Source organism: Folsomia candida, unplaced genomic scaffold (assembly GCF_002217175.1).
Source record: "Folsomia candida strain VU population unplaced genomic scaffold, ASM221717v1 Fcan01_Sc018, whole genome shotgun sequence".
In the NCBI taxonomy this organism is placed as follows: Eukaryota; Metazoa; Arthropoda; class Collembola; order Entomobryomorpha; family Isotomidae; genus Folsomia; species Folsomia candida.
Genome location: NW_019091210.1, coordinates 3,002,890 through 3,019,652, shown reverse-complemented (window position 1 = coordinate 3,019,652; position 16,763 = coordinate 3,002,890). Strand labels below are relative to the sequence as shown.

Here is a 16,763-nt window from a genome sequence, read left to right as displayed (position 1 = left end):
CTCACATCACTGCACAAAAGACCGAAATATGGATTTAAAATCAGCCAGACGCGGAGTTCAATGTCAGATCAGACCATGAATGTGCCGCTGTGCTTGAGCCGCATACAGAATTTGGTTTGGTAAAGTTCAGGACGGTCGGGTATTTCGATTTCGGCTTAACATCGGATTTAATTTAAAATCTCGTCACCAATTTAATCCGAAGGATACGTACACACGGAAATAAATTTTTATTCTTAAAAATATTTCGTAAAATAGAAAAATCTTACTAAATAACATTGACATCGAATAAATACTATGCAAAAATAGAATAATAGCACAGAATAGAATAATAATAGAATAATAATAGAATAATAGAATAATAATAGCAAAAATATCGTGCTTTATGAAACTTGGCAAAATTAAGAATATGTATTTCAAATTTCATTACCAGTTTATGCCTAGACGTATAAAAATGCATAAATATTGAGACAACTCGCAGTCCTTGGTAACTTGCAAACTGTAAGTTTTGTAAAATAATTTTACTAACTTTTACAAAATAAAAGAGGCAATTCACGCCCTCCTTCGTAACCACGTAAACAGCGTAAAACCCGTAAACTTACAAACGTTTACAAACTTTTACAAAAATTGCCAAGGAAAATCAGTTTACAAACTTTTGTAAACTTACGCAGCTCACAGGCGTCTTTTAATTTTGTAAAGTATTTTGTAAACTCAATTTGGGGAAGAAAAAAAATTGTTCGATACAGAAATTTGGCATAGAGGTTGCTAGTGACTCCTAATGAAAGAATATGACGTGAAATAGGAAAATTTGTCAACCGGAGGTACCCGAGGGGGTGACCCATACCGATTTTTCAAAATCATCCAATCGAGCTGAAATTTCGTATAGAGGCTGCTAATGGCCCCTAATGGAAGAATATGAAGTGAAATTTTCACATCCGGGACCCGTTGGGGTGACCCATACCGATTTTCATAACTTGTCTCAAAAAGCTGAAATTCGGAACGGTGATACTTCATAGCTTCTCATGAAAGAATATGAAGTCAAAGATGAACAAAAAATAACCAGATGGGTAATATGGAAGGGGTACCCATCCGATTTCTAAGAATTTATATATTCAGCTAAGATTTAGTGTGGAGTCGAAAAATAATTTATTATTAGAATTTAGGAGGGTTGAATTTCGAAATTTTTATAGGAACAGCCTCCACTGTTCGTGGAATTTATTATATCAATAAATGCAGCTCTACAAATGTCTTCCATTAATTTCGGTTTTCTGGAAATGATCGACATTTTGTTTCAATCATCAGATAAATTTTTACGAAAATAATTACAAAAGTGAATTCACGGGAAGCTGTTTGTAAACGTTTGTAACTTTACGAATTTTACGCTGTTTACGTAGTTACCAAGGGTGCGTGAATACCCTCAAAGGCCCCCTTGATCTGTGTAAGTTTACAAACATCTGTAAGCTAATTTTCCTTGGCAATATTTCTAAAATTTCGTACAAGTTTATAGAATTTACTTGTTTCACAATGTTACCAATGGCCAGCGTGAATTGCTTAAATGTTTTTCGTAAGGAATACGTACTCATGTAAGTAAAACATTAAATCGACACAAGCGGCTGGGACATCGGATCAGGCAAAAGTCGTGCAAATCACGACCAAGTCATGTTATCAAACTTAGCAAAATGATGATTACAAAATATTTAAGATCCCAGATGCATCACTTAGTTTTTTTGTATTAAATTAAAATCAATTATCTCAGCCCCGAAGGAAAAAATATAATGTTCCTGCTCCAGCATAATTCTGTTCGTTTAATGCCACTCAATTTTTGTCGATTTGGCTGAACGGATTTCAATTTCACGGCTCTCAATAAATAGTTTGTATCTTATTAAATTATCCTAACAGCTCATTTAGCCCTCTTGATTACAACTCGCGACTCCTCATATTTCATCCGACAACGTACTTATGTATTCATATACTTATTTATTTATGTACGAACATAAATAAATATGTGTACATTCCCGTCCGGTCATAATTTTACAATGTGTGTAATATTCCAATCGAACCAGTCGTCCCCAAAAATTTTGAACGAGGAGATCTGCCTATGTGCATATCTGTATATAAACTGAAACATTGCAACAAGATTCCAATTCTTCTAATCCTACGTGTTTTACTAAACAAAATGTGACACGTCTCGGTGTTACAAAATGTATTTTTTTTGTCATGAATATGTATACTAATCCGTACGTTGTTGTTATGATTTCAATTACTGCATCCATATTCCAGACGAGACGAAACCAGAACTAATGCATTCCAAAGAAAACTCCCAGCCTGAAAATTTCACGACATAATTTTATTTTCGCGAAAATATAGTCTTTGGCGACACATTTCAAGTGGAACCAATAACTCACAATTATTCACGGACAAACTCCCCGACAAGGTTAGTTATCCAGCGTCATGTGCGGTCTCCATATACACAAATGTATGCAATGGGGGTATTCATTGCGAGTACGCATCGTTAGCAAAATCAGTGCTAATACGGTTTCCGAGTACTGCTGAATTGTCACCGTTTTGGCAATAAAACTTTATTTACACTAATAGTATTGATTTTAAATACGTCAAACTGGTAGATACATATAGTCAGATATGAACAACGCGTGGTGTAAATCGGGTGACAATATTTGTCTCCATTACTTACGAGGATTTCAAATTGAGATTTTTATTCACTATTCAACTCTAACACATCGAAATTACTGGAACATAATAAAATGGCGACTATCCCAGACAAAAACTTCAGCAATTAAAAGAAATTTACAAATTTTTCCCTTTGAAAAATTTCACGTTGCATTGAGAAATATCTAGTTTTACTTCCTGCTTGTTGTATTGGGCGAGGGTGTCGGATTGTCATGTGAATTTTAGAACTTGATAGAAATATGACCATAGACAACTATCTACCTAAATAGTATTTAGTAAATACACAGAAATAAATGTAAAATTGTAAACTTAATTTAACTTAATTTTTTTACGAGGTTTGTAAATATAAAAAATATCTTTGCTGTCATAAATTTAAAAAAATAAAAGGCGTAACATTTACACTTGATTATGCATACATATATACAATTTTAGATCACTATAAAATATAAGTGGGCATACTATTTAATAATGGGTCTACCATGTTAATACATCCATAATTGGAAGCTGTAATTGTTAAGAATTTTTTCCACTGCCTCTATTTTACAAAAATATTTCAATGTATAAACCGTGGTTGTTGTTGTTATTTAGTAGAAAAAATAATTTAAACAGTTTTCTCATCAGAAAAATGTTTATCTATTTATTTATAATTTAATTTCAGTTTTTGGATTAAACATGCTATTTGAACAAACCTGTATGTACAGGATGTTGGCATATTTATTATGCTTTTATTAGTAAAAATCTTCAAGTCCAGAACAACCAATATTTAATATAATTATTTTTCAGAAAAAGGTAAGCATATTTGCGTATGGTAAACTTTCATTAGTTTTAATCAGAAAAAATAATTATATTTCATATCGAACAATAGTCACATCCTGTTTAAACGGAAAATTTAATAAGTTTCACAAAACCCATCGTGTCGTTTTTGAAAATAAAATATTTACATATTGCGAAATAAATGAAGAATATCTGACATATATTCATGGATACATACGTGGGCTTAGGAGGAGAATTTACGACGTTTTCAACGCCAGATTTCGACGCCGAGTTTAACATCTTGTAAGTACATAGATACCTACATAGATATTTATGTAGTAATACAGAAGGGTTTTGCACTTTGGTGGATACGAATTTGACCTTGAATAACCCCGGAACGGTTTGTCGTAACGGTTCAAAATTTTGAACAGACGAGCACGTTATCCTCAAATAGTTGTGTGCAAAAATTCAACTCTCTACTTTCAAAAATGCCTCCCCCACAGCCCCCAGAAGCTGAGACAGTCATTTTAACTTTTTCCAAACTCCGTCTCAAAAATTTGGTCTCCATAGAAAAAAAATTATTTTCAAGTCTTTGAATCCAAAAAGGTCTATTCGACTATGTCAGGGCATTTTACAGGCATTTCACTATTCGATGTGATTTTTATCCCGAATCTAGGTTCAAGGTCATTTACATAATCTTAGGTCAACTTTGCCGTTTATGAAGATGCTGCGTCATCATGAAAAATCACATCCTTTATTTTTTTACCGTGCTATTTAGGAAAATATTATTCTAAAAGTGGTTTTAATACACGGTCCACATAGTGCTTTGCAGATACGCTCATTTTTTGGGGAACTTTGATAAGTGGATGGACACCGCGATCGGACATTGCACCCACGACCATAAACTGTTTACAAAAGTTCTCCTCCCTGAAAAGCACCAAATTTCTTGCATTTTTTTCGGCATTTGTCGTGTAGTAAGCTCTTCGGACCCAATTAGGATTTTATAGGGAAAATAGTGCTTCGTCAATTTTCACCAATAACTCACTCTTATTCCTGAACGAAAATTTAAATAACATTTTTTGCAAACACGGGCGAGATTTTTTCTGGAACAAGTTGAAATGACTGTCTCAGCTTCTGGGGGCTGTGGGGGAGGCATTTTTGAAAGTAGAGAGTTGAATTTTTGCACACAACTATTTGAGGATAACGTGCTCGTCTGTTCAAAATTTTGAACCGTTACGACAAACCGTTCCGGGGTTATTCAAGGTCAAATTCGTATCCACCAAAGTGCCAAACCCTGTATGTAAGTGAGCGTAAGTGAAGGAGCTCCATGGATCCACTCAAAGTGGCGAAATAAACGAAAGGCTTCTTGCTTTTGCTGGTTTATGTAAAACTCCTGACCAAAAACTCAATTTTGATCGGACTTCTTATTGAAATACGATCAACATTTTGGTGTTCCTAGATAGTCGTTTTATTATATCCGATGTCATACCTAAATATTATGAACTTTAGACATTATCGTCCCAAGCCAGAAAACTTTCAAAGTACGGCTGAGGGAATAATTTTAAAAACTAGAGTATTCTTCATCCCTTGGAGTTGACGTTAGATGACACTCTACCATAGCCAACACTTTAACACTCATTAGTTTCGGATACACTAGCCTCATACAACCTATCAGCAAGGCATTAAAATCTGCCATTGGGAAGGTCGCCTGTTCTCCTATTTATCAAATGTGACTTGTACGAAGGCTTTTAATTTTCGTAGAACTTTTAATTTTCGTAGGTATGCTCTGTGAATAATTCGTAGCTTTGGTTCCTAAAATGGATAGTCAAAAGCTCAAGGGCATTCCTTGTTGGAATTGTGGTACAAATGCTTCTCTAACGGAGTTGGTTCTTTCTCAATTTACTTCGAACTAGATCCTTTCTTCTTTGTGTTTGAGGCGTACTTACCTAGTCAAATACTTCGAAATAATTCATTCATAATTTCCGCTGTTAGGCTTATTTTGTCCATAACCGGAATTTTTGAATTCTTCTGGATTTCAACCTTCTTGACCGTTGTGGTGATCGCCGTTGTCGACTACATCCTCACACTCACGGGGCAACTGTCGCGGGGACAAATCTCTTTGGGGTTGACCTTACGCGTATATGGCATGGTCCATCTTATTCTTCAATCTGCTCAGGGACCTCTTGATTTTGCCACTACTTCATTAGTAGCAACGTTAATGGGCGCATGTATTATGGCTTTGTACCTATGTATTTCTGCGTACACCTTAATACCAATTACAATCTATTGGATGTATCCTTGTATTGTAACCAGCTGTGTCTGTTGCCTTCAAATCCTCGTTTTCCCCTTAATCTACATGCACGAGGAGTCGTCCGCGATCAACATAAACTTAAGGATGGTGCCAGCGAAAGTTCCGCAGTTAATGGTTGCCAAGCGCTTCAATCTAAGGAAGTTAGTGAGAAGGAAAATCAAGACTATGCGGCCTTTCACATTTTATGCGGGTTTATTCGATTACAGATTCCACAAATTACAGAGATGTACTAAACTTGCGATAATTGAGAGTATATCTGATTATACGATAACAGCACTTTTAGCGTAGCAGAATTACAATATTTTTGTGCACCAGCATGTTTAAATGTATGAAAATTCGGTTTATATAATTTTCACATTATTTTTAGAACGGGCTAAATAAACGGGGTTAAATTTCTTTAATTTTCAACGTTTAGAAGCGTAAGCAAGTTTTTTTGGATATATTATTGAATATTATTGGATATATTTTGGATATATAATGACAAATTGAATTCAGTCGGACTTATGATTTATGTTCCAAGAAGGCAAACTAATCCTAGCGGCAGAATATTCTTAGATTCGTCTATCTTACCTGGCGCAAATGATTTTCAAGCGATACCACCCACCACGATTTCTTTATTTTACACCTTGACATTAACCCGCGGAAATAAAACCTATCTGACTTCTGTCAATCTCGCAAAAAAAAATTTGGCCTGCATATTTATTTGAGAATTTCTGCATCTCCAAGGGTATAGTATTTAGATCACAATTTTTTTCTCATAATTATCCTGCGATGCGAATTCGTAATGAACAGCCCCACATATTTTTCATGAAAAATAACTTCTAAAATTGGTGAAAATTTTTACAGCCATGAAAATGCGAGAAATTTTAATAAAACACAATGTATAAAATTTTCATAGTCCATGTTTGTCTAATATTTCTTATGCCCATTATTACAAATGTCTCGTTGTGACGATGTGAATACAATGAAGGATTCCCCAGTTTGCAAATCAATCTTAAATAAATTCGATACTTACCACTTGTTGTCGGCACACCCACTTCAGATTCAGATGCATGTGCACTAAACACATAAACATTATTGAATAAATCTGTAAGTGTCACACCATTTGTTTACTTGCTCACTTAAACTGGACTCATTCTCCAAGTTTGGTCATAACTTGTGATACACTTGACAAATTTATGATCAGAATCCATTAATTCGCTCAACTCGTATCGTTGAGATTACTGGAGTGGACGTGAACTGATAGACAAGAATCAAGAGAGACTGACGAGTCTGCCGGAATTTATGTTTGGTCACACCAACTCGTGTCATAAAAAGAAGTGGAGGAACGAGATGAATAGACATGCCGTCACCGAGAGGACAGGTCAAAGATCACATTGTAAGATTATAACTTTCACGCAAATTGGATGTAATTGAATTAAACTGTGCTAAATCCCTAATAAAATTATCGTTGGTGGTGAATATTTATATTGCGGACAAATTTAGCAGTGTGTCATGCAACACGATGTATTTATGTGGGTACAAAGTTCTGGTATTAAGTAATGTATGTATGTATATAAATTGGGCGTACTCACGTCAGCATATTATTTCGCATCATAAAGCATGTAGAAAATAAATAGTTTGCGAAATAATCTTACGAAATAAATACTTGTCAGTTTGCGGGGTAAATTTGGGGGAAAAAATCAGCACTTATTTTTGCAAAATGTTCCAAATTTCGCAAAAATTGGCAAGTTGTCTTGATATGTATGTGAAATTTTATAGATTGACGAGCTACATTTATGAACATTACTGTCGTGGCGTTATTGTCCATTATTTTGCCGAGCTTTGTTTGATAAGAGTTCAACCACCAATTTAAGCATTTAGGGGTCATACGTGAGTATCCAAATCTTAGGTGGTACATACATTTCTATAATGAGGCAGAATTTATGGCATGCTTAATAACGTGGCCCCAATATTTTTCACACAACGAGATCCAGGTAGAAACTTGGTGTCACTCATTTTCTCACCCCCACAGCGGTCAAATAAAAATATAAATACATATGTACGACCTGCCATGACCTTGTCGAACCCATATTTTTGCTCCATATGTATATCAACATGCATAATTGTGTATGCATGTATGAGAGAAAAGTGCATGTATACATAGAGTGGTTTTATGTGTCAGCCCACCACAACTTTTGGCTTGATCCTCATTATCTGTACTAGAGACACAGATGATGCAGGTCATCATTCCTTCCGACGACCAGTTTTCTCAACCGGAAGGATAATGCTTGACTAGGTTAAAATTCACTTAATTTCGAGATCATGTGAACCTATTTAGTTTCCGGTTTTAGACACTTTAGGAATTTGCTGGGCTTCCCCTGGGAAAGCAGCTGCACAAGATGACTGGGTTTATTGGTAAGAATGTCAGGTCACCCTTTCCTCTCACCCTCTTTGGAAAAGTATGTATGTAGGGACGAAACCCCAATCATATGTAGTAATTATTATCGCATCTTCAGTCTCAGTAAGTCTATGTACATGCAGTAAATCGTTACCATAGAGATTTTAAATGGAGTAGCCTACAAGTGCAGATCATCATCATCGTCATATCTGAGATAATTGAGCATACAAATATTCACTTATCTGCAAAGTAAACACTTGTCAGGCAGACTGGCTACGAAATAAGTCAAATAGATAAAAGTATCCGGTGCATGGAAAGCTGGTTGGGCAGGATTCGAGGTTTAAAATTGCATAAATTATTTTACAAATTGATCTAGTTTCACATATTTTTAAATTTCGACAAATAGTTACATACATAACTGACTTCCTTAAATATCAGGAGTTAATTAATTTAATACTTAACTCAAGAAACTATGTATTTATGGAAGATTAAATAGTTTGTCAGGAAACAATGAAGGGCATTTCATAAATAATAGCTTAACTATTAATGCTTTAATGGGGAAATTGAGACTTTACATGCATGCACTTACATACTTACAATAGCTAAGGCTACCTAAATAAATAAAGATGTTCATTTACTTAACGACTCTCCCACAAGAAAAATACGTGATAAAACAGTCATCAGTTAAATATTTAGTTCAATTTTCACCATAATGCACTTTCTGTCTAATAAAATGCAACCAGTTTCCCCCCTCGGTCTTAAAATTCTCTGGATTTATGTACCTATGCGAGCACGAAAGGCTTAAGAGTTAATCGCCAACTCGGGTATTTTAACTCCTTATTTTTTCGGGGTGTAGGATTAGGCACGAAATATCCAAATTTTTACACTCTTCTCTGATCTCCCCCCATCTTTATGTAGAACAATGGCAAAGCTTTGTGTTCCGGTTTCAAGTTCAAATTCCATCCTCCTTTCGGGAATAATGTTCTCCTCGGAACGAGTGAGAGATTTATGTTATGAGCTCGCATTATGCGTACTCGCAGCTCACCACATGTCACATTTCTTCATTGTGAAGAAGGAATTCTGAGGGCTTCAAGTTTATATGGAAGTATTCCACACAATTTGTTTATTTTTGGACAAAATTAGCTTTCCGTTTCTCAGCGAGAAAATCGTTCGTGTTTTGTTTCAGGTTAAAAAACATTCTTCGGATTTTATGTATTATTCGAGCAGGAGCTGACTACTAAAAAATGTCATTGTGCGAAATAAATGTGTGTATAGAGGTGCGCATCTTTGTGATTTTTAAAGAATTTTTGGTTAGTTTACGGTTAATCAAGCCAACTGAAGATTGTACTCCTGATTTTTTGGCTATAAAATCTCGCGGTAAAAAGGTTTCCACCTGGCCCACACAGTTTGCACCCAATTCCATTCAAAACCCTATGTCTAAAGTTTTAAGTTGCCATAAGCTTTGAATGGAATTGGGTGCGAACTGTATGGGGCAGGTGGAAACCTTTTTACCGCGAGATTTTACAGCAAAAAAAAAAAGAGTATATACCTATTTGACAACACAATATCGCTGACCCTGATTACATGCAGCTTAAACAATTTAGCTTGAAAAAATGTTGTTTTTGACGACAATTTATACCTGTGCATGCCTTTTGAAGTGTAATATATGCATATGTCTTACATTTCTTCATTACGCATGTATTTATCTACAGATGTAACTACATATTTTGGTACGAGTTTTAAGGGATTTTTCTTATGTGATTTTTGCTACTTACTGCTGTACTGGTCAGGATTGTTTTGTGAAATGAGAACGGCTAGGATGACATACAAATTACACCGTGATCCATTTTCTACTCTGATTTCAAGAGTTTCTTAATTAGGAGATGGTCACCATGTAACTAGATGCGTAGAAGGTGAATACATACATAAGAATATGTATGTAATTAGATACAAGGAGAGAAAGTTGAGTGATAAATGAGAAATGGAGAAATCCCCTTGGGAAATGAAAACGAAATACAATTTAGCACACTTCTGACTTGGATTAGTAAACTTGTTCGGTTACTTTCAATTAATCACAATTTACAATTATAATTAGCTAATAAAAAATTTTGCCAATACTTCTCTGAAAAATTAGAATGGAAACCGTTATGCATCCATATAAATACTTACTTCGTCGGATCAATATTGTAAAGATCAGTGTCTTACAAGTTAATGAAATCCAAAATATAAAATTTCTGTTTGCTAAAAATAACTAACCAACTTACTCAGAACAAACATTTTAGTCTAATTAATTTTCATTTTCAAATGTAAAATTTTCTGAAGTATTTCTATACTTATATTTGTACATAAATATTTATCTAAAGCACAATCATTTTTAGCCGGAGAACGAATAAAGGCTTATGTAAAAGTTCTGTCTGGCGGTCCATCTTTGTCCATATTATGTTAGATTTCTTACCACAAATACTCGCCATTCTTGGTCTGTTTTCTTGGACAGCCCACACTCACCCAAGAAGAATACGACAGGAAGCTGAAACTGACATTTGTCTCTTACATACGCATCACATGATATCCTACTTCAAAAACAGGCATGCACCCACGGATGCAAGACAAATACCCTTCTTCTCCCCCACAGACTTCAACTTCATCACAGTAATTTCTCCCCGTCTTTTTATACGGAGGAATAAATGTCCCAAAATAATTCTTTAAGGGGGAATGCAAGTATCATCAATCATTTCTCCAGCGATGTGACGTGATGATAATTCCGTCTGCAGCGTGCCCACCTGCCCGAAGAACGGAGTGTCAATCAAGCATCACGCTTAGCGGAAATGAACCTCGTGTGCTTTGCTGCACTTGCACCAGCTTTCTTCAAGAAAATTAAAGTGAAAACATATTTTATGGAAAAATTCGGCTGATCGTATATAATTCTGTACGTAACGAGAATCAATTTATCACCGTAATCGTGAGACACCGTAATACAGGAATAAAAAAGGTGGGTAAAAGTGAGAAGAGAAAGTTGAGTTGAAGTTCGAAAAGTTGGGGGTGTATTAAGCATCTCTGAAAAAAGTTGATAGTTTTGTCAGTATTTTAATATTTTTAGCAGGATATATTTTTTAAAGCAAATATAACGAACCTATAACGAACGAGTGAACTATGCGTAGTTTGACTTTGTTTTCTGGTTTAAAAATAGTGGGTAGGATTCGGACAATTCGGATATTTGATATCGCAAATTCTCTGCATGGTTGTATCTTTCAGTCGTGATTTTTTTTTGCAGAATTCTCAGCATTGTTTCCAGCAAACTACGTAGCAAGGAATTTCCGTTTGTCGTCGTCTTTATTCTTTGGCTTTGTAAGCATGTTCGCTTTATGTATCTACTATCGCCCGGGAAGCTTTCTAAAACTCAGAAAAGTGAGTGTTTGCCAAAAATTCTGATATTTACTTCAGAATTGCCAAGCTTATAGTGAAAAATTCAGCCTAACAAATGCAACCAGTGAATCATTTTATACATTTCCGACACAGGTGTGAGGCTCACAAAAGCGAAACATATTATAATAGAAATACAAAGTCAACACAATGACTGTACAAGAGCAAGCAAGGCATACAAATTCGACCAACGAAACGATTCTAGAAATGCAGGTACTTGCATAATTGGATCCAATTGCAGAAAGTCTGTCTCCCCCACTTTCACCGGAAATAATGATGCCAATTTTCTGGTTTTTTTCTTGCCAGAACCATGCATTCAGATGTTTCGCTTGTACATGTGAACTAAACAGCATGGAATTGTCAAAACATGACCAAACCCGTACCAGAATACAAATTGAGGCAAAATGAGACTATCCTATACCCCAAGATAAACAAGGCTTCAGGTTGTCGTTTATTCAGATGCATGTGTTCCATCGTATCTGTGGGATTCGTCACAGCCTGCCTGCCTTTGCTAAATAAATATTTGGTCAAATAACTTAATTTATGTCACGAACTGGTTAAACTGCATAATACGCGCAACCCAGCAGAAAATTGAGGTTCAACCGAAATGCTGAGAAGTTTGTTATTTTCTTGCCAAGTCAACCATGTTTGGCTTCTTCTTGAGATACATAAATAAGGAGAAGGGGAAAATTCTACTTGAGAATAAACTCCACGAAGTCAATTTCATCTGATTGATATGTATGCATCTGCCACAAAACAGGGAAACATTTCAAAGTAAGATCAGCAAAAGTTTCTGGAGAAAACTTATTCTTGTAGTAAAATTGTTATAAACTTTGCTCAAAATTAAGTTGATTCTTCAACTCTGGAAATTAATTACAAACTGCTTATTAATTAGTAAGAAAACAGAATATATAAATAGTTGACTGGGAACACCTGGGCTAGTTCTGCATATTTAAATGGGAGAATATTTATATATAATTAATTAGTCCATATCGGAATTTCGGGTAAATTTCCCAACAAAGTTTACATCGGGCATCTTAAATGACACTCTTTATAAAAAATGTCGTTTAACAATTAAAAGGTCACATTTGACAATTAACAAATTTGAGCTTTTTTAATTCAACCGAGCAAGTTAAGGTTAACAGAAAAAAACTCATGAAGCTTATTTTCCATCAAGCATTAAAATCGGGATTTGTCTCTTATCGAGGATGAGAGGATGAGAGGAACGATGGAAAATTAGTCAGGAATTTTCCTTAATTAAGTTAGGAGAATGTGTACTAATTAATTATGAGCAATAAATCCGAAATCATTGTATTTTATGCATCTATGTATATTGCATGCCTCGTAAAATAATAATTATAAATTAGTCGAGTTTGTAAATTTCTTTGTGAACGGCAAAAGTCTTATTTCCACTAATATTAAGAAATCAACGGAACATCATTGCATCTCTTCGAAGTGGAAAAAATCTATCCCGTTACCATCCGGATTTTTTATCCTATAAAAAAGTTGGTATGTGAATAATAAAACTTCAAAACTTGCTAACGAACGAAGCCACCCCTACAATACATACAAACGTATTTTCACTTTCACTCTGTCACTCATCCGAGCTGAGAATGAGTCTGAATCCACTCTTTCGAACCCTCATCAACCATCCTAATTACCAATTTAAGCCTCAACGTCAAATTAGTATGCATACATTTTCCTCAACCTAAATTATGTGCGTGCTTGGTCGAATTCTCTTCATTACGAAGGTGATGATGATATGGATGCATTATTGCTCGTTACAAACTTTTTTTCTTTACTATTACACACTTTGTCATGCTCACTATTTTTATTATGTAATCATCCGTGAGTTTGCTTAGCTGTAAATTTGATGCTTGATAAATAGAAATAAGACGACTGCAGAATGTGTCGTATTAATTTAGTTAGTGCACAAGCATAGGACGAGTCACGTAGTGCCGAATTTTAAACGTGAATGAGCTCTATCGAGGGAAATTTTTGGAGTAAAATTCGTAATTTTGTACACTCTTAGAAATTCAGTATTAAAATAATACAAAGCGGTACTTATATTTGACTCTATACCAAAGCGGTCTTGATAAAGAATACTTACATATACCGTGTAGTAAGTAATATATAAATATGTAGCACATTATTAAAAAGTTATCAAATCGGTAGCACATATTTATTGACCGGTATAATTTTATTATCAAGTGGTAGCAACTTTAATATAGAGAAATCAATACCTGCCTGACTATGCCAAATTTCTAACAATTTACTTAACATTCAAATCCAAATACGGACAAAGCATGTATTGGAAAATGTATAAAGGAGAATCTCATTTGTAAGATCATCACCCTAATAATGAAGACCTCTGACTGCCGCAGTGTTTCCTGGTTGATGAGCAGACTGCATACTAACTTGATATTGAGGTTTAATTTGGTAATTGGAATGGTTGATGGGGATGTGAAAGAGGGATATGGTAGGGGCCATGTATACAGGATGTCAGCCATTTAAGGGGACGTGGTGATCAGAGCATTGTGTCCTTCCCATGACAATTACACCGTTCGGGAGATATTTAGGTAGTGTTCAAATTTATGACCTTCTTTATACTCGATCCTAGCGAGCCAATTCAAAAATAATATTTTCACAGGGATTCATTTTCACATTTAGTTTTTTGAAAGTTTTAATTTTACTATTCTTTTTCAAAATTGAGTAATAATTATGAAATAGTGAATAGAATTATTCCTGTTAAGATGAAATTGGGTAATTTCAAATGCATAGGCACCACAGAAATTCATTTACTTTCTAGAATTTCTGATATGTGTTACAAACATGTGCATTATTTTTTATAGTTTAGAAGTCTCACACTGCCTCAATTTGTAAATATTTTGATAATTCAATACTTCTCCGTTTATCGATTAGCTTATTACATAAATTATGACATGCTTACTAGCCTTGTAAAATCAATAACAAATACATACGCAATTACGATCAACATACGTTGAAGTCACAACTCATAAAACAACATCGTCAGATTGTGTCTTGCAGATATGCATCTTTACCTTGAAAAAACAATTAGCGTCATTAGATTTCGTACATAATGGACTCTACAGAAATTTCCCAGTGCAGTACATTTACCAGAAATTAGCCTGCAACTTGTCCCCGTCAATGAACGGGTGGGTGAGCAAATTGCCATCATTATTTACTTCGTTGTGTCGGAGAAAGCTGTGAGATGGAAAGATTTGCTTTCTCATCAAAATATATATTTGGTGAGGTACAAAGGAAAGTTGTCGAGTTTTCAGCTGGATCCAATTAGTGCATCGTTTCCTTTGCATCAAATCTTTTCAGACGTTTCATTCATAATCACCTGCTCAGTTTTCCACCATATTCTTGTCAAAGTTTTTGCAGTCATCAATTTAGTGACACAGACACACAATACCGCTAAATAACAATTCATCTCTTTGTCTTCCTCCAAAAATTCATTTTCCCTGGAGGCCGAGCAATGGAGTACATGTGCATTAAAAAAACTGGAAAAGTTGAAAACCAGAAAACTGCGTAAAATATTTTTGTATACAAAAGTCAAAATTAAAAATAATACTGCATTACTTCCAACCATGGTACATACTTTCACGTGGTATTATGTAAGTAGTCGACATGTACCTGTTAAGACATGTGCTAAATAAAAATATGCAGATAAATATACACTAAAATGTGCATTTGCATATTACATGCATGTATATGTACATGTTACAATTGTCTCTCCTTCTCTCTGATTAGGTTCCTCCAAGCATCAGCAGGATAAACTTCATATCCCATCATTATGAACTTTGAGCGATACGTTAATCGTACACCCTTCTCATCTAATGATGAGTGCAACCAAGCGAATTATTACCAGCAAAACTTATTAACCTGCACTTTTGCATGCAACGTGGTTTCATAAACAAGAACTTGGTAATTGTTAGCAAGGCACCTCGTATAGCTTGATTTATATACATACATACATCTAAATATATGCAGGCTTCCTTGCAATATCGATATTTTCGGTATGCAGGGTATTCCGACCTGGGTTTTAATGGGTTTGGTTTTATTGGGTTTTAATGGGTTTTAATGGGTTGTAAATGAATAAAACCCACTGGGTTTTACCATGTTAAGTGGGTTTTATTTGGGTTTTAATGGGTTTTATTGGGTTTTAATTGAGTTTTACCTTAAAACTAAATTCTAAAAGTTAAATACATCTCCTATACGTTAGAAGACGTTATCTCAATTCATTCTAAAGCAGTTTATTTCATTACTATTCTAGTATATTATAATTCGGAACAAATCAACAATTGACTCCATCCTTTAGCATCACAGAATTCAAGTGTTATAAAACAAAAATAATTTGAGAATAGATACAAATTCCGAATTATTTTTGTTAAGTTATTACTTAAAACTAATAAAACCCAATAAAACCCATTTAAACCCAATAAAACCCAATAAAACCCATTAAAACCCAAATAAAACCCAATTAACATGGTAAAACCCATTAAAACCCATGGGTTTTATAATTCTTGATTAAAACCCTGGGTTTTTCCGAACCCTGTCGGTATGTCACAGCTAGCCCTAAACTCGAAAAATGATTGATGATCCATTTCCTGTTACCCATCAAAAACTTGTGACATTTCTTCGGATTAGTGGCATGTATGTATAAAACCGCACAAAAATGGGAGTATGGTCTCTCTTTACGGAAAGGATAAGAATGTGACACGACATTTTTCCAACATACTTTGTTTGTCGGTGGATCTTGGAAACTGAAAATATTGAAGATCGATCCAAAAAATTCTGAGGAAATGTCACTCTTTCTCCCGCACATTAGGTTGGTAGACTACACGTGTCTCTCATATTTTTATGGAAGACAAGACCGTCAAGGTGACATGTAATAGAAGCAAGTGCGGTAAACCGCTTATCTATGAAATCAATAAGCCTGGAGAAATAATTTTCCACAAATTGGCGAACTAATGACAATTCAGAAACAATTCGCAAAATGACTCTGCAAGATAAATAAGTCGTTGACGTGAGTACGCCCATTTGGTCAAACCGTGGAAGATTCGCTCAAATTTTGTTTCGGTAAAATTCCTGAATTAACAATTCGAATATTTTTGTAAAAGTTGTTCCGTATTTAAAATAAATAACAACTCAAAGGTTTCCCATGGGGTATAATTTTCGTGTAATATC

The 16,763-nt window shown here is 34.8% G+C and overlaps 1 protein-coding gene across 1 annotated transcript in view; it reads right to left on the bottom strand.

The window, feature by feature from the left end:
* The window catches only part of LOC110857150 (inactive tyrosine-protein kinase transmembrane receptor ROR1), a 37,469-nt gene extending 30,493 nt beyond the window's left edge, over nt 1–6,976 (bottom strand). Inside the window, exons 1-2 of the mRNA XM_035857663.1 lie at nt 6,871–6,976; nt 6,765–6,808 (exon numbers count right to left, since the gene is read on the bottom strand). The gene's annotated coding sequence lies outside the window, so the exon portion shown is untranslated. The remainder of the gene's footprint in view (nt 1–6,764; nt 6,809–6,870) is intronic.
* Nucleotides 6,977–16,763: the final 9,787 nt, after the last annotated feature.